At 49.1% G+C, this 22708-nt stretch overlaps 1 pseudogene; it reads left to right on the top strand.

The window, feature by feature from the left end:
- The first annotated feature begins 920 nt into the window (after positions 1 to 920).
- Positions 921 to 3572, top strand: LOC144267598 (uncharacterized; annotated as a pseudogene).
- The last annotated feature ends 19136 nt before the right edge of the window (positions 3573 to 22708 follow it).

The raw sequence follows: 22708 nt of genomic DNA, 5'->3' as shown, positions 1-22708 counted from the left end.
GGTCTTGTGTGTTCAGGCTTCTGAGTGTCATGTTGATGGATTTAGCTCCTTTCTCTACTGTTCTGTGTAATGTTTCTTTAGGTTGCTCTCCTTCTATCTCCAAGGCTTGTCCATATTATCACTTTCTGTGTCAGTTGCATTCGTGGTATCCTTACGTCCTAACAATGTTCATTGTTGTTGTCTTATTATATTTGATGGTTTAGATTGGTTTGCTCTACTTAGAATTTCTCATGTTGCAAAACCTCTTTCCAATGGACTCTTAGGCTCTTTCATTTACTTTGGAATGAATTGATCTTATTAATTTCTGAGGTAGATTTCTGTGACTCTGCTCCATAAAGGAGGACAGACATGATGTTGGTATTAACAATTCGTATTTTGTCAGTGCCAATTATGCTGTAATGCCTCCTTAGAAGTCCCAAAAGGAAAGGTAATATTGAAATGTCTGGCTTTTTTAATACAAGGGAACAGGCAAGTTCCCAAAACACTGGCCTCCCTTTGCACCCCCGGGCATGGATTCCCAAATCTCTGCTTCTTGCATACTCTGTTGTGTTACTTCTTGCTCCTCAGGATCTACAGTACGAGTTTATGTCCGATTTAGCAGGGTTAAATTGAATTAACCCTGCACCCGTCCACGCAATGAAGCCACTTTTTTCAATATAAAGGGCTCTTAAAACCGATTTCTGTACTCCTTTCCAACGAGGGGATTAGCGCTGAAATCGACATTGCCCTTTCGAATTAGGGTTAGTGTGGACGCAATTCGAAGGTATTGGCCTCCGGGAGCTATCCCACAGTACACCATTGTGACCGCTCTGGACAGCACTCTGAACTCGGATGCACTGGCCAGGTGTACAGGGAAAGCCCCGGGAACTTTTGAATCTCATTTCCTGTTTGGCCAGGCGAGCTCATCAGCACAGGTAACCATGCAGTCCCAGAATCAAAAAAGAGCTCCAGCATGGACCGAACGGGAGGTACTGGATCTGATCGCTGTATGGGGAGAGGAATCCGTGCTATCAGAACTACGTTCCACAAGACTAAATGCCAAAACATTTCAAAAAATCTCAGAGGCCATGAGGGACAGAGGCTACAGCAGGGACACAATACAGTGCCACGTGAAACTTAAGGAGCTCAGACAAGTGTATCAGAAAACCAAAGAATCAAATGGATGCTCCGGGACAGAGCCCCAGACATTCCGCTTCTATGCTGAGCTGCATGCAATTCGGGGGGGGGGGGGGGGTTGGGCTGCAACCACTGCCCCACCCTTGTCCGTGGACTCCGAAGATGGATTACACTCTGCCATGCCTGAGGATTTTGTGGACTGGGAAGATGAGGAGGATGAGCTTGAGGAGAGCACACAGCACACCATTCTCCCCGACAGCCAGGATCTTTTTATCACCCTGACTGAAATACCCTCCCAATCCAACGAAGCCAGAGAAGGGACCTCTGGTGAGTGTACCTTTTAAAATATAATACATTTTATAAAAGCAAGCATTTTTTAATGATTAATCAGCCCTGAGGACTTGGGATGCATTCATGGCCAGTACAGCTACTGGAAAAGTCTGTTAACGTGTCTGGGGATGGAGCGGAAATTCTCCAGGGACATTTCCATGAAGCTCTCCTGGAGGTACTCTAAAAGCCTTTGCAGAAGGTTTCTGGGGAGAGCAGCCTTATTCCGTCCTCCAGGGTAGGATACTTTACCATGCCATACTAGTAGCAAGTAATCTGGTATCATTGCATGACAAAGCCTGGCAGGGTATGGTCCCGGTGTTTGCTGGCATTCAAGCAACATCCGTTCTTTATCTCTCTGTGTTATCCTCAGGAGAGTGATATCGTTCATGGTAACCTGCTTGAAATAGGGGAATTTAATTAAGGAGACATTCAGAGGTGGCCGTTTCTACTGGGCTGTTTGCCTGCGGCTGAAAAGAAATCCTCCCCGCAGTTAGCCACGCGGTGGGAGGTGAGGGGCATTGGCGCTGAGCTGTTCGCGTTTGGCTAGCAGGGATCTTCCCTGACACCAACCACACAGTGGGGGGAGGGGTAAAGCAATCATCTCAGAGAACTGGATGCTGGCGGGTTAGTTTGGTTTCTGCTGCTGCACGTTAACAGGAAAACTGCAGCACTAAATGGCCAACTCAACGTGCTTTGCTTGGTATGGGAGAGGAGAGCACTGCTGTTATGAAGGTTGCAGAAGCCAAAAGGCTATGGCTTACCATGGCCGCCTGCAAGCCGAATTCTGTTGCCCGGCACTGCGTGTGTGATCTCTAACACCAAAGCCACAGACACTCAATATAAGATGCAAAATGTGACCTTTAATGTGAATAGTATTGTTCACCGTGAAAGAGTATAGCCATTGTTCTGTAAAATGTATGCTTTTAAATTGTGACAAAGTTCTTCCTCTGCCTTGGTGGGTCCTTCGCTTATTGGCGGATTTGCTTGCCTCAGAGGTTCACAGCAGCCCTCAGTTTGGCTGCAGTCTCTGCTGATCCACCTAGTGGATTGGGGAACAGCCCAGAGACCTTCCCCTCTGGTGGAACCCACGGTCCAGGTCAACTCTTCCAGTATCAAGTAGGGAGTTGGAGGGATGGAGGGAACCCGGGCCCGCCCTCTACTCCGGGTTCCAGCCCAGGGCCCTGTGGATTGCAGCTGTCTACAGTGCGTGACAGCTACTACTCCCTGGGCTACTTCCCCATGGTCTCCTCCCAACATCTTCTTTATTCTCACCACAGGACCTTCCTCCTGATGTCTGATAATGCTTGTACTTATCAGTCTTCCAGTAGTGTGCCTTCTCACTCTCAGCTTCTTGCACCCCTTGCTCCCAGCTCCTTGCACACACCACAAACTGAAGTGAGCTCCTTTTTAAACTCAGGTGCCTGTATTAGCCTGCCTTAATTGAGTCTAGCAGCTTCTTGATTGGCTGAAGGTGTTCTAATCAGCCTGTCTGCCTTAATTGTTTCCAGAAAATTCCTGATTGCTCTGGAACCTTCCCTGTTACCTTACCCAGGGAAAAGGGACCTACTTAACCTGGGGCTAATATATCTGCCTTCTATCACTCTCCTGTAGCCATCTGGCCTGACCCTGTCACAAAATACTTCACTCCCTTTTTTTTCCTCCAGCAGCTGCAAATGATTCAAGCCTCCCTCCTCCGTCCCAAAGGCTATCTCAGATAAGGTGGCGAAAAAACGCACATGCGATGAAATGTTCTCTGAGCTCATGCAGTTGTCCAGCACTGACAGAGCTCAGCAGAATGTGTGGAGGGACACAATAGCAGAGTAGAGGAAAGCAGCCAATGAACATGAGGAAAGGTGGCGGCAGGAAGATCAGAGGAGGCATGATGCAATGCTGGGGCTACTGCAGAATCAAATGGACATGCTCCGGCGTCTGGTGGAGGTTCAGGAACGGCAGCAGGATCACAGACTGCCGCTGCAGCCCCTGTTTAACCACCATCCCTCCTCCCCAAGTTCCATAGCCTCCTCACCCAGACGCCCAAAAACGCGGTGGGGAGGCTCCGGGCACCCAACCACACCACCCCAATGGACAGCCCAAGCAACAGAAGGCTGTCATTCAACAAGTTTTGAAGTGGCCTTTTCCTTCCCTCCTCCCACACCCCACCCGGGCTACCTTTTGAGTTATCTCCCTATTTTTATAATCAATTAATAAAGAATACATGTTTTTTAAACGATAGTGACTTTATTTCCTTTGCAAGCAAGCTGTGATCAAAGGGGGAGGGCGGGTGGCTTACAGGGAATTTAGAGGCAACCAAGGGGGTGGGTTTTCATCAAGGAGAAACAAACAGAAGTGTCACACAGTACCCTGGCCAGTCATGAAACTGGTTTTCAAAGCTTCTCTGATGTGCAGCGCTTCCTGCTGTGCTCTTCTAACTACCCTGGTGTCTGGCTGCGTGTATTTAGCAGCCAGGCGATTTGCCTCAACCTCCCACCCCACCATAAACGTCTCCCCCTTACTCTCGCTGAGGTCTGAGCGAGTCAGTAAACTGTGCCAGCGACCCTTTAAATGTCCAAATGCACATTCTACCACCATTCTGCACTTGCTCGGCCTATAGTTGAACAGCTCCTTACTCCTGTCCAGGGTGCCTGTGTACGGCTTCATGAGCCATGGCATTAAGGGGTAGGCTGGGTCCCAAAGGATAACTATAGGCATTTCAACATCCCCAACAGTTATTTTCTGGTCTGGGAAGCAAATCCATTCCTGCAGCCATTTAAACAAACCAGAGTTCCTGAAGACGCTAGTGTCATGAACCTTTCCTGGCCATCCCACGTTGATGTTGGTGAAATGTCCCTTGTGATCCACCAGTGCTTGCAGCACCACTGAAAAGTACCCCTTGCAGTTTACATACTGGCTGCCCTGGTGGTCTGGTCCCAAGATAGGGATATGCGTTCTGTCTCTAGCCCCACCACAGTTAGGGAATCCTATTGCAGCAAAGCCATCTACTATGACCTGCACATTTCCCAGAGTCACCACCTTTGATAGCAGCAGCTCAATGATTGCGTTGGCTACTTGCATCACAGCAGCCCCCACAGTAGATTTGCCCACTCCAAATTGATTCCCGACTGACCGGTAGCTGTCTGGCATTGCAAGCTTCCAGAGGGCTATTGCCACTCACTTGTGAACTGTGCGGGCTGCTCTCATCTTGGTATTCTTGCGCTTCAGGGCAGGGGAAAGCAAGTCACAAAGTTCCACGAAAGTGCCCTTATGCGTGCAAAAGTTTTGGAGCCACTGGGAATCATCCCAAACCTGCAACACTGTGCAGTCCCACCATTCTGTGCTTGTTTCCCGGGCCCAGAGTCAGCTTTCCACAGCATGAGCCTGCCCCATTAACACCATGATCTCCAAATTGCCGGGGATCACGGTTTTAGAGAAATCTGTGTTCATGTTCTCATCACCGCGCTGCCGTTGCCTCCTTGCCTGGTTTTTCAGGCGCTGGTTCTGCATAAACTGCACGATAATGCGCAAGGTGTTCACAATGGTCATAACTGCTGCGGTGAGCTGACCGGGCTCCATGCTGGCCGTGCTATGGCGTCTGCTCAGGCAATCCAGGGAAAAGGGCGCGAAATTATTGTCTACCGTTGCTTTCACGGAGGGAGGGAGGGTTGACTGATGACATTTACCCATAACCACCCGCGACAAATTTTTGGCCCCATCAGGCATTGGGAGCTCAGCCCAGAATTCCAATGGGCAGCGGGAACTGTGGGATAGCTATCCACAGTGCACAGCTCGGAATGTCGCTTGCCACGGTACTGTGGACGCACACCGCCGAATTAATGTGCTTAGTGTGGACACATACACTCAACTTTATACAATCTGTTCCCAAAAATCAACTTCTGTAAAATTGGAGTACTTTCATAGTGTAGACATGGCCTGAGATGTATTACCAGTGCCACTCCATTGTCATGTCAGGGCCTGGAGTTGTCTTAACAGCACAAACATTAGGGTCTTAGGGTTATTACTAGTGATACTATGGTAGCCCCAAAGGCCCCAGCTGGGGCTGGGCCCCATTGTGCTGGGTGCGTCAGAGACAGACAAGCCATGTGATGGGGGGCAGGGCAGGAGTTACAACTAAAGATCAGAAAAAAGAGGATAAGATACAACATACTCGCAAATGAACCTGTCAATCGGTTAGTAGTTGCAGCAGCTATGGAAGCCAAGGAAGTATTTTTCTCAGCAGCAGTGAGGGTGCAGCCTTCAGACTAGAGGCTGAACTCACTCCTGGCATAAGGAGGTGTAGCTCTAATCTCATTAGTTCAGAACATGTTTGTCTCTTCCTGAATCACACTCCTTTCCCCAGTGCCCTTCCCTCCCCACCCCCTGGCTAATCACACAGGGTGTGTCTACACTGTGTGGCTACACTAATTGTAAGCACCCATGGCTGGCCCATGCCAGATGACTCAGGCTCCTGGGGCTAGGGCTAAGAGGCTGTTTAACTGCAGTATAGAAATTCAGGCTCAGGGTCTTGGACCCTGAGAGGTGGGATGGTCCCAGAGCTTGGGCTACAACCCAAGCCTGAACATCTACATGGCAATTAAACAGCCCCTTAGCCCCAGCCCCTCAAGCCCGAATCAGCTGGCACAGGCCAGCTGTGGGTGTCTAATTGCAGTGTAGCCATACCCACAAGGGCCACACACTGGTTGCTGCATCTCATATTAGGGAGAAGTGTCAATAGTGTGGTGTGAATTCATTCCAAGGCGCCCAGTTAATATATTTCTAACTGACTTGTAAGAGGGAGGGTGCAGGGAATAGTGCAGCTTGCAGATGGCACTAGAAGCTTGTGTTTTTTGTCCTGGGATATGCACAGTCCTTGCTGGAGTCAAAGTTCTGCATTTGTGCCGACTGCAAGATGGGGCTGTGACTTGTTTTGCTTAATAAAGCTGAGTGAGGAAGATTATGAGCAACTCCAGATGGATTTAAACACACTGGAAGCCAGTTGCTATGTCCATGGCTCTGATTAAATTCGCTGTTAACCTTCTCAAGTGAGGGTCATTCCTCTCAACACAGCAGATCACATCAGTGGGACCCAGATAAACAGACTTTACAAGACGGTGGGGTCAGGACCAAGGTAATGAGCCTAAAGCAAAGCCAGGGGATTACTAATGGCTAAGAAGGTAGATGAAGAGGAACCTGAACTCCAGTGTACTGCATACAAGGGGAACTGAAGACCAGATATTTTCTAAGGTGCTTGATGGGAGCATATACCTAAAGCAGCCTAGGTCAAAGGAAGGATAATGTAGAGTGTCGTAAGATAACTTATGATGCAGTAAAGTATGGTGTACTTTTTTTATGGTGTGCAATAAACCACAAGCAATATCAAGCTATAATTTAAATAGCCACTAGATGTTGCCACTGTTCTTCTCAACTGCAGCTAGAGATCTTGCATTCATCTGCTATGGTGTTAAGTCTGGAGGATTTAAAATCTTATGGCAGACTTATCAAATCCTCCCCTCCTAAGCTTTTGCCCCCTGGAGTTCACAGATCACATGTGACAATTACTGAGCCACATATATGCAGGGAGGGCTGCTCTCATCCCTGAGTTCTGTCAGCAGGTGGCTTGTTACCACTTGAAGAGGGCTCCTGGGATACTGGCTCGCTGGGAATAAGGCCTCAGGGAGAGTTCTTCCCCCTTCATTAAACAAAGTACTAGAATACAATGGCCCTGGCTTCAGTACATTACAAGTTCACAGTGGATCTCCAGGAGATAGGAGTGCAGCCTGCCTATGGCAGGGCCTGTCTGCTCTAGCAAGGTCACCTGCTTCTCTGGAAGTGGTCTTGGGAGGTAACAAGGTTTTGGTTTGTGGTGCACAGTAAGGTCGGGGCAAAATATTTTTGAAAACAAAGTTATCAGGAGGGCCGCGAAGCTCCATGCAGGCTGCTCCGCAGTCCATTCCAACAAGTGCTACAGTTGGACAACTGTGCATAGTAAAATGCACATCAGCTGATCCTTTGCAAGGAGGTGTTCTAACCATGCTGGACTCAAGGCTCCCCTCAGACTCTCATGTGTGCTGTGCCTTCCGACTTCAGTGAGAGTTGCCTGTACAGACGAAGGGGGTGAATTCAGACCAAACTCTCACCACAGCTCAGAACTCGAGGAAGCAGAAAGTCCAAGGCACTAGGACTAGCCAAGCTTGGTACTGGGGATTTCTTGTTAAGTTTCTCCTTTGAAACAGTTCTCACTAGTATGATGCAGGAGGGACAGTGGCGAGACCCCTTTCCTAACTACCTGTTGTCCAAGCTGACTTAATTCTGGTAGTGGATGCAAGGTGTCAACCTTCGTAAACTATTCTCAGGAGAAAGAGCATTTTACCTTCTGGTGGCACCAATGGGCCCTAGATGGTGTGACAGGCTGAACCCCCCTTCTGGGGTGCCACCTGATTTACTGGAATCCCACTCAGTCCACCAGCCTGGGCTCCCTCATCCTGTCCTGCTGCACACACACAGGTAGGGACACACCCAGCTTTAGAATCACACAGAGTCTGCAATCAGCTCTGTGTGGGAAGACTCAGCTTGGGGATTGCCCAGGAGTCAAGTGCACACATCTTCTGGTGTAAACTCAAAATTATGTTGTCTTGCACTGTGTACAGATCTATTCAGCCTCAACTCATGAAATTCCCTCCCTCCCTCAATGTGTAGGAAGATATGCACAGCTTTTCACCCCCCACCCCTGTTATGAATTACACAAACTGCTTATAGGATAAACAGAAAACAAGTTTATTAACTACAAAAGGTAGATTTTAATTGATTATAATGGATAGCAAAGAGATTAAAGCAGATTACTGAGCAAATAAAACAAAACATGTAACCTAAAATTATTACACTAAATTAACAGGTTAATATTAGCAAATTCTCACCCTAAATGTTGTTTTGTGCGGGTTGCAGAGTTTCCTGAAGGTAAACTGCACTGTTTGCAGCTTAAATCTCCAGGTATTCCTTTTACAGGCTAGATTTTTCTCACCTGGGCTCAGCCCCCCCCAACTTAATTCCTTTGTTTCTTCAGGTGTTTTCAGCAGTCTTCCTTCTTGGGCAGGGAGGCAGTGGAGAAGAACCTAGATTAACTCACTCCCCAGTTTTAAACAGGATTTCCATATGGCAGAAATCCTTTGTTTCCCAGTTTGACCCACACCCCCTCCTAGTGGAAAAATACCAGCAGTCCAAGGTGGTGTCCAGTACCAGGTGACATGATCACACGACCCTGCAGTGTCAAAGCAGCATCGCAGGAAACTTCTCAGGAAGGAGGGAGATACATATCCTCCTATTTTCCTTCCTAATGGCCCATTCCAGGCTGATTGCATACTGTCTGATGGGCGTTCCCCAGGTGAAAACACAGTTGTAACTGTTACATAGTCGATATTCCTAACCTGAGATATGGAAATGATACATGCATACAAATTGGATAATCACATTCAGGAAATCATAACCTTTCCAATGATATCTCACATGACTGATCTTACATAAAACATATCTTAGTTATGCCATATTCATATCATAAGCATATCTCTATGAAGAATATGGGGCTTAGTATCACACATGGATGTCCCATTCCCCTCAAGAGAAACACTTCAAGGTGAGGAGTAAGGAGAAGGCAATGACCCAAACTGTGAATTAAACATGGAGGAGATTGAAAATCTGTTCTTAAATCACCTCACTCTGTGGGGGGAGGGAAAGGGGGAAGTGGGAAGTGAGAGGGGATGGTGAGGCAAAGAAGTAGTTTTATTGTGTAAGCTCTCTGGGACAGCAGCCATGCCTTCTGACCAGCCTGGAAAACCCCTAGCACGCTGCTGGTGCCACACAAACCGAGACATAACTAACAATTGGGCAAGTCTTGCCTTGTGTCCCTCCCCCATGCCTGGTGCACATAGTCCGGGCAGCATGAAATCTCCCCAGCAGTTCTTGGGAGATTTGCTTGGCACTCTCTCTCTCTCTCTCTCAATAGGCACATTCAGAGGGAAGATAATCTCCCCTGGACCGGCAGTTACGAGGGCAGAACTAGACTGCACACAGACCAGAATGAGGGCTGCCATGTCACCTTTCAGGCTGTACGAGGCTCTTCAGCAAGCATAAGGCTAGAGACAGAGCCCTGCTTCCTGACTTGTTCACACTGATGTAAGTCAGGAGAAATTCCATTCAAGGCAAGGGGGTGACACTGGTGTAAGAGTAGCGTGAGAGGAGGATTGGGCCCTGGCAATATAGTGACCCGCCTGAGCCCCAGTAGCTGACAGGGGATAGAGCCTGGTGAGACAGCCTTGTGGGGACACAATGGGCTGTGTGCAGGGAAGGAATGCTGGCCAAGACTTTGCCCCATGCTCACCAGCACCTTTGGGCCTGTACACTCTAGGAGCCAGATGATGAGCATCTCCTCAGCCTTCTGAGATGGGGCCTGGTGGAAGAGCATACTCCAACTGAGTAACTGCCCCTACTCATGGCTCCCTGCACCATGAGCCAGCCCCATCATCTCCCAACCTCGGTGTCCTCCCCTCCACCCCTGCCTAGCTTTCTTTCAGACCCCAGTGAGCATTTGTATTTGTACTTCCACCAAGTGGGGAAGCCGCCCATTCACTGCTGGCTGGCCTGCTTACACCCTGTGCCATGAGGCCAGCGATCCTCTGCCCCACTCCCCATGCACTGCTGCTTCCTGGCTTGCAGGAGCAGTCAGGAACCAGTGGGAGGGTAGGCTAAGGAAGGAGTTGGGGGAAGGTCGGTCTTGGGGCAGTCAAGGGCTTCCCTTCTCCCTGCTACAACAGCCTTTATGGCCACCCCATGCCTCAGAAAATGGGTCAGTTCCCAGGTGATGGTGGCCATCTGGGTCTCACGTACTTCCCTGAGGGTTAACTGCTGCCGGGAAAGCGACTGGAGATGGGTGGAAGTGGCTGATTTTAGCATCACACTGGTGACAGGAGGAAGGAGTATGGGTTAAATTGTTTGTATTTCTCTTCAGAGTAAGCAGAGACCCCAGCATCAGCCCGGAAAAGATACATACCAGGCCAAACACAAAATCCACTCAAGTCAGTCTAAGAGGGGAGGGGGATGAGGGAGTTACAGGTGGTCAGGATGGGAAAGGGGAGAGGAGAAAGTGGGATGGGGGATTTGTGAAGAGACAGAAAAGGGAAATAGGAGTTGCACAGACCAGGGGAGAAGCAGACCCCTGAGAGATCTAATGGGGACTAGGAAGACAACAGGGGACAGATGAAACTGATTTTACATACACATTATACTAAAAGGAAAGTGGCTCTGTTTTGCAGCCACTATCTTTCTCTTCCCACTCACCAGCGTAGCTGACTGGCAGGGGCGGAAGGAGTAACGGCTCTGGGCTGCAGGATGTAACTGCTACAAGCCTTGGGGAAGGAGAGGCAAAGGTCCCTGGGCAGGACTGCCCAGGTCTGGGCAACTTCATTCAGCCAGGCCTGGAACAAATTCCCATCTGTGCTCTCCTTATGACAGTGCTGGTCCCTAATGTAACTCATGAGACAAGCAGGATCTGGCTGGAGTAGCACATGGGGGGGGGGGGGGGGGAAGGAGAAGGGGCTGAGAGCTCCGGCTGGGAGGGGGCCTCAGAACCATAGCCCAGCCCTGGTAAGAGCCGTGCTGCAGGCAGCTGTAGGAAGCCATGGACCCTCCACCTGCCCTGGGCGGAGAGTCCAGGGGGGCAGGGACACGGGCTGGGAGCTTCCCTCACTGTCCCCTACCCCAGGGCAGGTGGAGGGTCCACTGCAGTTTCCCACAGCTGCCCGCAAAGCTCGCATCATGGCCGGGCTGTGGCTCTGAGGCCCCCTGCCCCCATCTAGAGCCAGGTCAGGGAGAGTCGTGCGGGCAGCTGTGGGGAGCTGTGGAGCCTGGGTCCCTGCACCTGACCTGGGGGGGAATACGGGAAGGGGGCTGCTTTTGGGGTGGTGAAGGGGGTGGGCTGCCCAGTCCTGCTCCTGCTTTGGCTTGGCTGGTGAGGGGCTTCCAGTGAGAGAGGAGGGGCAAGTGTGGGGTCTCAGGGTGGTGGGCCTCAGGGGGGGGAGCATTTTTGGGAAGGCTCTGGCGCCCCTGGTCCCAGAGTTTCCTGTTACCCTCAGGAGCGTCCCCGCTTTTCTCACTGCCCAGGCCTCTCCTTTACCTCTCCCAGAGGCTGATTGAGTCACATGACCCATCTCCCCACCCCAAGAGCTGGCTGGCTGTGTCAGAGGGAGGGCTTTAAAGTTGCTCATCCCTTATCGCCAGAACTTGGCTTGCAGCACTCAGCTAATGGAATCCCAAATGGCCTCTGGGGTTTGCATTCTGCTCACCGACACCCAGCACTTTGGTTAGTTATTTGCACCTGTGCCAGACTGGGAGTGTTTTACACCTACTTTGCACTGCTGTGAACAACTGGGCAAGGTGCAGGGCGAAGGGGAAATCAACCCAAGCTAAGGAGCTTTCCTGGCACTCCTTTGCCTTGTCCTAACTCTGCAAGAGGCAGCCCCCTGCACAGCCACCTCTCTGCTGCATCCCCAGTTTGCTCCCCATATGGGAGGCTTGTTTCCAGCTGAATCCAGCCATGTTCTTCCATGACTGGATTGCTCCGCTGCCATGGCATGTCTCTCTCTTGTTCAGAGATCCCCCTGGTCTATGGGACCAACACAAAGAGGCCCATGACACCCTAAAACAACTCCCCCTGCCCCTCTCCCCACATTCATGAGGATACCTCACCACCATCCCCACATAGCTCTCAGCACCTGTGCCCTTGTAAACCCCCAAGTCCTTTCCATTGCTTCCATGTAATTCCCCTGGGTGAGAGGTGACCAGGGAGTTAGTGATGAGGAGAGGTGGAGCGGGGTGATGTGGGGTGGGGAGACAATTGGAGGGATACACAAGCATAATGAGGAGGGTCATGTAGGCACAGAGGTTACTGACCAGTCACAGGGTCATGGGGAGAGGGGACCAATGTGGGCGTGAGGAGAAGGGAACCAGGGAGTTGAATAGGCATTGGAAAGCAGGGGATTGGCTGGGCATGGGGAGAGGGGAATTCAGGAAATACACATGCATAGTGATAGGGGTAGGGATGTTACATGGGTTACATGAGGGGAAGGGGGAAGTTATGGGTGATGTGGTACACTTGCATTGCGGGGTGTAGAAGGGAGTCTCACTGCTGGCACATATCCACTGACAGCTGCCCCAGTCCTACAGTGGTCTGGCCAAGTCACTTCAAAAATCTCTCTTTCCAAGGTATCAGTATCCCACACAACGCTAGTCCTGGCTGGGCCAGGGAGGACAGGACTTCCTCTTCCCCTGCACAGCATCCGGGGCTGTAAGACCTACCCTCAGATTTCTCCCCTGGCTGTAGGAAGCTCTGCAAACTGCCCCACCCCCCACACTTCCTGCACCCATCACTCCTCAGCTGCAGTGGGAGGGATCTCTGTACAGGTCGCTGCTCCCCCATCCACACAACCACCGTACATCCAGACCCCCTCACGTCCAGAGTATGAGCTCTGAGTCTCATCCCCCACACCCAGAACCACCCAACAAGCCTGACGCACCCTGCACTTGGACCACCTCAATGAGCCCCATCTTCTGCCTCCCCATGGCTCCTCTTCTGCCCCACTCCTCTGTCAGAGCAGTGCTCCAGAATTTCTCCCTGGGATCTCTCACCCAAGCAAGACACAATAAAAGTAACTTCTGCCTCTCCCCCCAAGCTTGAACTTTTAATCCATTCTGGGTCTTCCCCTGCTCTCTGTCTGCAGAACGCTGACTCTCAGGGTTTACCTCCTGTCATCTGGTCCCTAATCTGGAGCCTCCGACTGTTCTCTCAGGGTTTTAAGTCATCTTTTATTCCTGAGGGCATTCTGTGCCCAAAAATTAAAAATTGTGTGCAAAAAAATTAAAAATTCTGTGCCAAAATTCTGCAAATTTTATATGTCAAATAAATGTGGAGGCTCCAGCATGGCATTGGGGAGCACAGGCCATTGGCTGCACAGAGGTGGGAGATCACTGTGCAGCTCCCTCTGGGACATGGACTCAGCGGTGAGGCTGCACCCAACCCTGACACAGCGCAAGGACCGGGCCTGCCCCAGAAAGCACCCCAGGGTCCTGCCTCTCCATGCCAGGTGCACCAGGTGTGGGCAGGCAGACTCAGCAAGGCAGGATCCAAGTGTGGAGCAGCTTAGTGTAAGGGGGTTCAGATGTGGGCTGAGAGGGTTGTGTGTGGAGCTATCTAGTTCCAGGTGGCTCAGTGAGGGATCCAGGTGCCAGGGGATCTGGACACAGGAGCTTGTTGGGGGGTTCTGGGTATCACTGTAATGGGACTCTGCAGGGGAGTCCAGGAGAAGGCGGTTGGGGCTGAGCGGGGGATGGAGGGGTCTGGTTGTGGGGGGAATAGAGTTCGGCAGGGGGGTCTGGGTGTGGGGAGTTCAGAGTGGGGGTCCAGATGCTGGGGGAAGTGGGGCATTTCAGGGGGGTTCTGGGTGCAGGGAGGGGGTGAGGCTTAGAGCTCCTACTCTGGACGTGAGGGGGTCTGGATGCACGGGGGTTGGGTGAATGGGGGAGCAGCTCCCTGTACAGAGATCCCTCCCTCTGCAGCTGAGGAGCAATGCAGGGAAAAAGGAAGTACTGTTCTCTCCAGCCCAGCCAGGACTAGCAACTGAGCCCAGCTCAGGGTAGGAGCCAGCCAGGTCTTCCACAATCCCGCCCCCTGCACCACAGTGATTTACCTCTCTGCCAGCTGCCCTGGGCACCCGAAACATACTGCTAGGAAGGGTCGTATGACCAGTCTTGTGGCTTCCCTTTCCTTCCCCATCACAAAGTCATTTTTCTGCAGGGAAGCAAAGAAATCTGTGGGGGACATAAATTCTGCACATACACAGTGATGCAGAATTCCCCCAGGAGTAATCTTTATTCCCTGGTATCAGAGGGCTTCCCATCACTTTCCCAAGGGCTGGAAGGGGAATCCAGCCCCACACCCTACACTGAGTTATAGTCCAGGGATCTTCGAATGAGCAGCCAGTGTCTGCTCCATCAGCCACCTTCCTGCTGCCTTCCTGGGCCACTTCCTACCATTAGCTTTTCTTCAGGCCTTTTCTCCACACTTTCCATAGCTTTTTCCCCAGAGAAATGATTCCTGCTCATGTATGAAGGTCAGCCATAGGAGCTGGTTCCAATCTTGCATCTTCCAGTTATCTTGCCTTCCCTCTGAAGGTAAGAAGTATGCACTCCCCTCTGAGCTTCCCCCTCACCCTGGCAGAGCCTTCCTCTTCCCCTCAGGTCTCTCTAGTACCAAAAGGCAATTGCAAAGTTCATCTCTCTCCCGCCCCGGTACTTTCCCCCCTTTTTGTTCCTGGCGAAGCAGACTTGACTGATGGTCTATAACTGCAACCAACTATAATCCCTAAATACCTAGCTGTTCATAGAATCATAGAATCATAGAATATCAGGGTTGGAAGGGACCCCAGAAGGTCATCTAGTCCAACCCCCTGCTCGAAGCAGGACCAATTCCCAGTTAAATCATCCCAGCCAGGGCTTTGTCAAGCCTGACCTTAAAAACCTCTAAGGAAGGAGATTCTACCACCTCCCTAGGTTCATATTCTGTCTGCCTTGGGTCTTTCAGGTAATTTAACAACACCTTTCTATTCCTACCCTATTTCCCCAATATTTTTACTAAATAACATAATGTAACGTGTTATCATAAGCCATTCCCATTCCTCAGAAAGTTTTTCCCTTTCTTTATCAAAGCCCTTACATACCCACAAAAAGGGGTTCAACTGTTTCTTCTACCTTACAGTGCACACACAGTATATCTCGGTGTTTGTTTATTCAGAAGTGATTTTCATTTAAACCACAATGTCCAGTTAGCACTCTAAACAAAACTCACTTTGTTTTTCCTATCCAGGCCCTGAAGTACGTCATTATCTTCAACTCTAGGGCACAGTTCCAAAAACCTTCTTCCTCTTTTTTCATTGATCCAAATATTTTCCCATTCATAGATTCACAGACTCCAAGGTCAGAAGGGACCATTATGATCATCTAGTCTGACCTCCTGCACAATGCAGGCCACAGAATCTCACTCACCCACTCCTGTAATAAACCCCTAACCTATGTCTGGCTACTGAAGTCCTCAAATCATGGTTTAAAGACTTCAAGGTACAGAGAATCCTCCAGCAAGTGACCTGTGCCCCACACTTCCGAGGAAGGTGAGAATGCCCCAGGGCCTCTGCCAATCTGCCCTGGAGGAAAATTCCTTCCTGACCCCATATATGGCGATCAGCTAAACCCTGAGCATGTGGGCAAGACTCACCAGCCAAACACCCAGGAGAGAATTCTCTGTGGTAACTCAGATCCCACCCCATCTAACATCCCATCATAGGCCATTGGGCATCTTTACCCATAATAGTCAAAGATCAATTAATTGCCAAAATTAAGCTATCCCATCATACCATCCCCTCCATAAACTTATCAAGCTTAGTCTTGAAACCAGATAGGTCTTTTGCCCCCACTGCTCCCCTTGGAAGGCTGTTCCAGAACTTCACTCCTCTGATGGTTAGAAACCTTCATCTAATTTCAAGTCTAAACTTCCTGATGGCCAGTTTATATCCATTTGTTCTTGTGTCCACATTCCTTGTTTCAATTCTCCTGTCCTAGGCTTTTGAATTCCTGTTTACTCCAGGTTTCAGAGTAACAGCCGTGTTAGTCTGTATTCGCAGAAAGAAAAGGAGTACTTGTGGCACCTTAGAGACTAACGAATTTATTTGAGCATGAGCTTTCGTGAGCTACAGCTCACTTCATCAGATGCATACCGTGGAAACTGCAGCAGACTCTATATATACACAGAGAATATGAAACAATACCTCCTCCCACCCCACTGTCCTGCTGGTAATAGCTTATCTAAAAGCCATTTCCAGCACAAATCCAGGTTTTCTCACCCTCCACCCCCCCACACAAATTCACTCTCCTGCTGGTGATAGCCCATCCAAAGTGACAACTCTTTACACAATGTGCATGATAATGAAGTTAGGCCATTTCCTGCACAAATCCAGGTTCTCTCACTCCCTCACCCCCCTCCAAAAACCCACCCCCATACACACACAAACTCACTCTCCTGCTGGTAATAGCTCATCCAAACTGGCCACTCTCCAAGTTTAAATCCAAGTTAAACCAGAACATCGGGGGGGGGGGGGTAGGAAAAAACAAGAGGAAATAGGCTACCTTGCATAATGACTTAGCCACTCCCAGTCTCTATTTAAGCCTAAATTAATAGTATCCAATTTGCAAATGAATTCCAATTCAGCAGTTTCTCGCTGGAGTCTGGATTTGAAGTTTTTTTGTTTTAAGATAGCGACCTTCATGTCTGTGATTGCGTGACCAGAGAGATTGAAGTGTTCTCCGACTGGTTTATGAATGTTATAATTCTTGACATCTGATTTGTGTCCATTTATTCTTTTACGTAGAGACTGTCCAGTTTGACCAATGTACATGGCAGAGGGGCATTGCTGGCACATGATGGCATAAATCACATTGGTGGATGTGCAGGTGAACGAGCCTCTGATAGTGTGGCTGATGTTATTAGGCCCTGTGATGGTGTCCCCTGAATAGATATGTGGGCACAATTGGCAACGGGCTTTGTTGCAAGGATAAGTTCCTGGGTTAGTGGTTCTGTTGTGTGGTATGTGGTTGTTGGTGAGTATTTGCTTCAGGTTGCGGGGCTGTCTGTAGGCAAGGACTGGCCTCACAAATCTTGGGAGACAGGCCAGTCCTTGCCTACAGACAGCCCCGCAACCTGAAGCAAATACTCACCAACAACCACATACCACACAACAGAACCACTAACCCAGGAACTTATCCTTGCAACAAAGCCCGTTGCCAATTGTGCCCACATATCTATTCAGGGGACACCATCACAGGGCCTAATAACATCAGCCACACTATCAGAGGCTCGTTCACCTGCACATCCACCAATGTGATTTATGCCATCATGTGCCAGCAATGCCCCTCTGCCATGTACATTGGTCAAACTGGACAGTCTCTACGTAAAAGAATAAATGGACACAAATCAGATGTCAAGAATTATAACATTCATAAACCAGTCGGAGAACACTTCAATCTCTCTGGTCACGCAATCACAGACATGAAGGTCGCTATCTTAAAACAAAAAAACTTCAAATCCAGACTCCAGCGAGAAACTGCTGAATTGGAATTCATTTGCAAATTGGATACTATTAATTTAGGCTTAAATAGAGACTGGGAGTGGCTAAGTCATTATGCAAGGTAGCCTATTTCCTCTTGTTTTTTCCTACCCCCCCCCCCCCCGATGTTCTGGTTTAACTTGGATTTAAACTTGGAGAGTGGCCAGTTTGGATGAGCTATTACCAGCAGGAGAGTGAGTTTGTGTGTGTATGGGGGTGGGTTTTTGGAGGGGGGTGAGGGAGTGAGAGAACCTGGATTTGTGCAGGAAATGGCCTAACTTCATTATCATGCACATTGTGTAAAGAGTTGTCACTTTGGATGGGCTATCACCAGCAGGAGAGTGAATTTGTGTGGGGGGGTGGAGGGTGAGAAAACCTGGATTTGTGCTGGAAATGGCTTTTAGATAAGCTATTACCAGCAGGACAGTGGGGTGGGAGGAGGTATTGTTTCATATTCTCTGTGTATATATAGAGTCTGCTGCAGTTTCCACGGTATGCATCTGATGAAGTGAGCTGTAGCTCACGAAAGCTCATGCTCAAATAAATTCGTTAGTCTCTAAGGTGCCACAAGTACTCCTTTTCTTTCTGTTTACTCCAGGGTATTTCTATGTCAAGCCTTCCATTTCTTACACCGCTTTTAGCTGCTTTGTCCACCACTTCATTCCCTGTTATCCCAATATGGGCTGGGGTTCAGGCTAATGCTACATTAACCCCCATCTGTACTATGTTATTAGAAATATAACTTCATTGATTAAACTGTTTCTACATAGAGACACCTTAAGGCAATAAAAAAGCCATGAAAGAAAAGCCAGGCCTTGTCTTATTGTAATGTATAATTTTAAAATAGACAGACTATGATTAGTTTAATAGGTTATGTAAATAGTTTTAAATGGCCATGGCATGTTGGTTTTCTTCTGAAGTCTGTCCCAGAGCATGTCACTCACCACTGGCCCAGCACCTCCTTCTGGTCACTCTAGGGAATAGCTCTAGGCCAACACCCCATCCATTGTCTGCAAACCATCACTACTTCTCCACAGTCTGCCTGCAACCCCTCTCACAGCACCAGGAACCACAGCATCCTCTTTGTGGCTCAGCCCTCCAGTTGTGTCACTATCCATGTTCCCCCTTTCTGGGGGAAGTTTAGCTCCTCAATAGCCCTGCCACTTTCCCAGTGGCAACTACAGTCACTTGTCCTACCACTTGCCCAGTGGCAAGTGGGATGGCGGGGAACCCAGGCCTGCTCACTACTTGAGGTCCCAGCCCAGGATCCTGTGGATTGCAGACACTTACTGCATTCCTTTGCCTCTACTAGCACTGGATTTCCCTGGGCCACTTCCCCATGGCCACAGCATCCTCCTCAATCTCAGCAGCCCATCTGGAGTGCCTTCTCTTCTCCCCAGGTTCCTGCCTGCACTGCTCTGTCCAAGGTGTTACAGGGTTGCAACATACTCTGGATATAGTTCTCCCTCCTCAAGCTCTAGGCAGCTACTGCCTCTGCTCTGCTCTGCGGCTTCTTAGATGGGCCCGCTGGGCCCTGATTGGCTGCTCCTCACAGCCCCTCTCCTATTGGCTGCTTCTCATGCAGCCTTCCTAGGGCTCTATTAACCCCGTACTAGCCATTGTGAGGCAGACACCTCATCACAGTCCAACGGGTTGGATTAACACAAGGAGAAAGAATAAACTGGAGATTAAAAATTTACCACTAGGAAAAACACAAAAGATCAGGACAAGAGTGAAGGAGAAGGTTCCAAGCTCCTAAAGGATCTACTGAGAACAGGGCAATTGATAGTGAGTCCAAAAAAATGACTACTGGTGTTGGGCATGCATCTCAGATCCAATTTAATGTGAGCATTATTGCTACTAGTTTGCTACTGTCATAATAGCTACAAAATCAGATTGCTTTTAGACATACTAATTCCTAATTGTGGTATACAATATGCCACCCCTAATCTTCCTGGTTTTTCTTTTTTGGACCCATCTATATCTAGGTGGCCCCATCTATATCTAGACAAAAATTACTCTACTTTTCATCTATAGTGTGGTATACTTTATTTTTTTATACCAATTGTTTCCTTTTTACCCTTAAGTTTACAAAATAAATCGAAATCCACCTTTGGCCATGTGGCTTTTCAGCCATAGCTAATTTCCCCATGACTGCCAGTTTTGACACTGTGTAACTTTTCCTTGTCCTCCATCTTCTGCTCCACATTTCCTCTCTTTATAGCACCACCCAGATGGGCTTCAAATTTAATTAGGCCTGGCCTACCCTCCAGGTGCAACCAAGTGTGTTACTTGGCCTCTCTGGCTCACATTGACACTGTCACCACCTGTCTCGAGTGTGAAATGAGGGGTCAGTGCATGCACTGGGGGTGTGAATGTGGGGATGATACGGAGGCATGGAATGATGGGAGTGACAGAGATATAGAGTAGGCAAAGTGATGTGGATCCTGGGAGAAGAGGGGCAGTGACAGGTGTGGAACCGTGGAAGTGACATGGACTTGGGGGGAGCATGCAATGGGGGAGCTGTGTGGGTGTTGGTGGCAGAAGGAGTGTGACTCGGGTACTGAGGAAAAGTGGAACAGGGAGTGACTTGACCACAGGAGGAAGCAACATGGAGAGGGAGGTGCAAAGAGCAGGGAGGGTAGGGAAAGGGGAAGTGACAGGGGCATGTGCAATGGCAGGAGGTACCAGAACACACCAGGGATCGGGATATACAATAGGGGAATGGTGGCACCTTAGAGACTAACCAATTTATTTGAGCATAAGTTTTCGTGAGCTACAGCTCACTTCATCAGATGCATTCAGCGGAAAATATAGTGAGGAGATTTATATACACACAGAACACGAAAAAATGGGTGTTATCATACACACTGTAAGGAGAGTGACCACTTAAGATGAGCTATTACCAGCAGGAGAGCGGCGGGGGGGGGAACCTTTTGTAGTGATAATCAAGGTGGGCCATTTCCAGCAGTTAACAGGAACGTCCGAGGAGCAGTGGGGGGTGGGGGAAATAAACATGGGGAAATAGTTTTACTTTGTGTAATGACACATCCACTCCCAGTCTCTAGTCAAGCCTAAGTTAATTGTATCCAGTTTGCAAATTAATTCCAATTCAGCAGTCTCTCGTTGGAGTCTGTTTTTGAAGTCTGTTTGTTCTAATATTGTGACCTTTAGGTCTGAAATCGAGTGACCAGAGAGATTGAAGTGTTCTCCGACTGGTTTATGAATGTTATAATTCTTGACATCTGATTTGTGTCCATTTATTCTTTTATGTAGAGACTGTCCAGTTTGACCAATGTACATGGCAGAGGGGCATTGCTGGCACATGATGGCATATATCACATTGGTAGATGTGCAGGTGAACGAGCCTCTGATAGCGTGGCTGATGTGATTAGGCCCTATGATGGTGTGGTGTCCCCTGAATAGATATGTGGACACAGTTGGCAACGGGCTTTGTTGCAAGGATAGGTTCCTGGATTAGTGGTTCTGTTGTGTGGTGTGTGGTTGCTGGTGAGTATTTGCTTCAGGTTGCGGGGCTGTCTGTAGGCCAGGACTGGCCTGTCTCCCAAGATTTGTGAGAGTGATGGGTCGTCCTTCAGGATAGGTTGTAGATCCTTGATGATGCGTTGGAGAGATTTTAGTTGGGGGCTGAAGGTGATGGCTAGTGGGATTCTGTTATTATCTTTGTTGGGCCTGTTCTGTAGTAGGTGACTTCTGGGTACTCTTCTGGCTCTGTCAATTTGTTTCTTCACTTCAGCAGGTGGGTATTGTAGTTGTAAGAATGCTTGATAGAGATCTTGTAGGTGTCTGTCTCTGTCTGAGGGGTTGGAGCAAATGTGGTTGTATCGTAGAGCTTGGCTGTAGACGATGGATCGTGTGGTGTAGTCTGGGTGAAAGCTGGAGGCATGTAGGTAGGAATAGCGGTCAGTAGGTTTCCGGTATAGGGTGGTGTTTATGTGACCATCGCTTATTAGCACCGTAGTGTCCAGGAAGTGGATCTCTTGTGTGGACTGGTCCAGGCTGAAGTTGAAGTTGGGATGGAAATTGTTGAAATCATGGTGGAATTCCTCAAGGGCTTCTTTTCCATGGGTCCAGATGATGAAGATGTCATCAATGTAGCGCAAGTAGAGTAGGGGCATTAGGGGACGAGAGCTGAGGAAGCATTGTTCTAAGTCAGCCATAAAAATGTTGGCATACTGTGGGGCCATGCGGGTACCCATAGCAGTGCCGCTGATTTGAAGGTATACATTGTCCCCAAATGTGAAATAGTTATGGGTGAGGACAAAGTCACAAAGTTCAGCCACTAGGTTTGCTGTGACATTATTGGGGATACTGTTCCTGACGGCTTGTAGTCCATCTTTGTGTGGAATGTTGGTGTAGAGGGCTTCTACATCCATAGTGACCAGGAGGGTGTTTTCAGGAAGATCAACGAGGGATTGTAGTTTCCTCAGGAAGTCAGTGGTGTCTCAAAGATAGCTGGGAGTGCTGGTAGCGTAGGGCCTGAGGAGGGAGTCTACATAGCCAGACAATCCTGCTGTCAGGGTGCGAATGCCTGAGATGATGGGGCATCCAGGATTTCCAGGTTTATGGATCTTGGGTAGCAGATAGAATGCCCCAGGTCGGGGTTCCAGGGGTGTGTCTGTGCGGATTTGTTCTTGTGCTTTTTCAGGGAGTTTCTTGAGGAAATGCTGTAGTTTCTTTTGGTAACCCTCAGTGGGATCAGAGGGTAATGGCTTGTAGAAAGTGGTGTTGGAGAGCTGCCTAGCAGCTTCTTGTTCATATTCCGACCTATTCATGAGGACGACAGCGCCTCCTTTGTCAGCCTTTTTGATTATGATGTCAGAGTTGTTTCTGAGGCTGTGGATGGCATTGTGTTCTGCACGGCTGAGGTTATGGGGCTATAGACAGCCCCGCAACCTGAAGCAAATACTCACCAGCAACCACACACCACACAACAGAACCACTAATCCAGGAACCTATCCTTGCAACAAAGCCCGTTGCCAACTGTGTCCACATATCTATTCAGGGGACACCACACCATCATAGGGCCTAATCACATCAGCCACGCTATC

This window comes from Eretmochelys imbricata, chromosome 7, assembly GCF_965152235.1.
Source record: "Eretmochelys imbricata isolate rEreImb1 chromosome 7, rEreImb1.hap1, whole genome shotgun sequence".
Taxonomy (NCBI): domain Eukaryota; kingdom Metazoa; phylum Chordata; order Testudines; family Cheloniidae; genus Eretmochelys; species Eretmochelys imbricata.
Note: the sequence above shows the minus strand (reverse complement) of the source record. Positions and strands in the feature narration are given on the sequence as shown.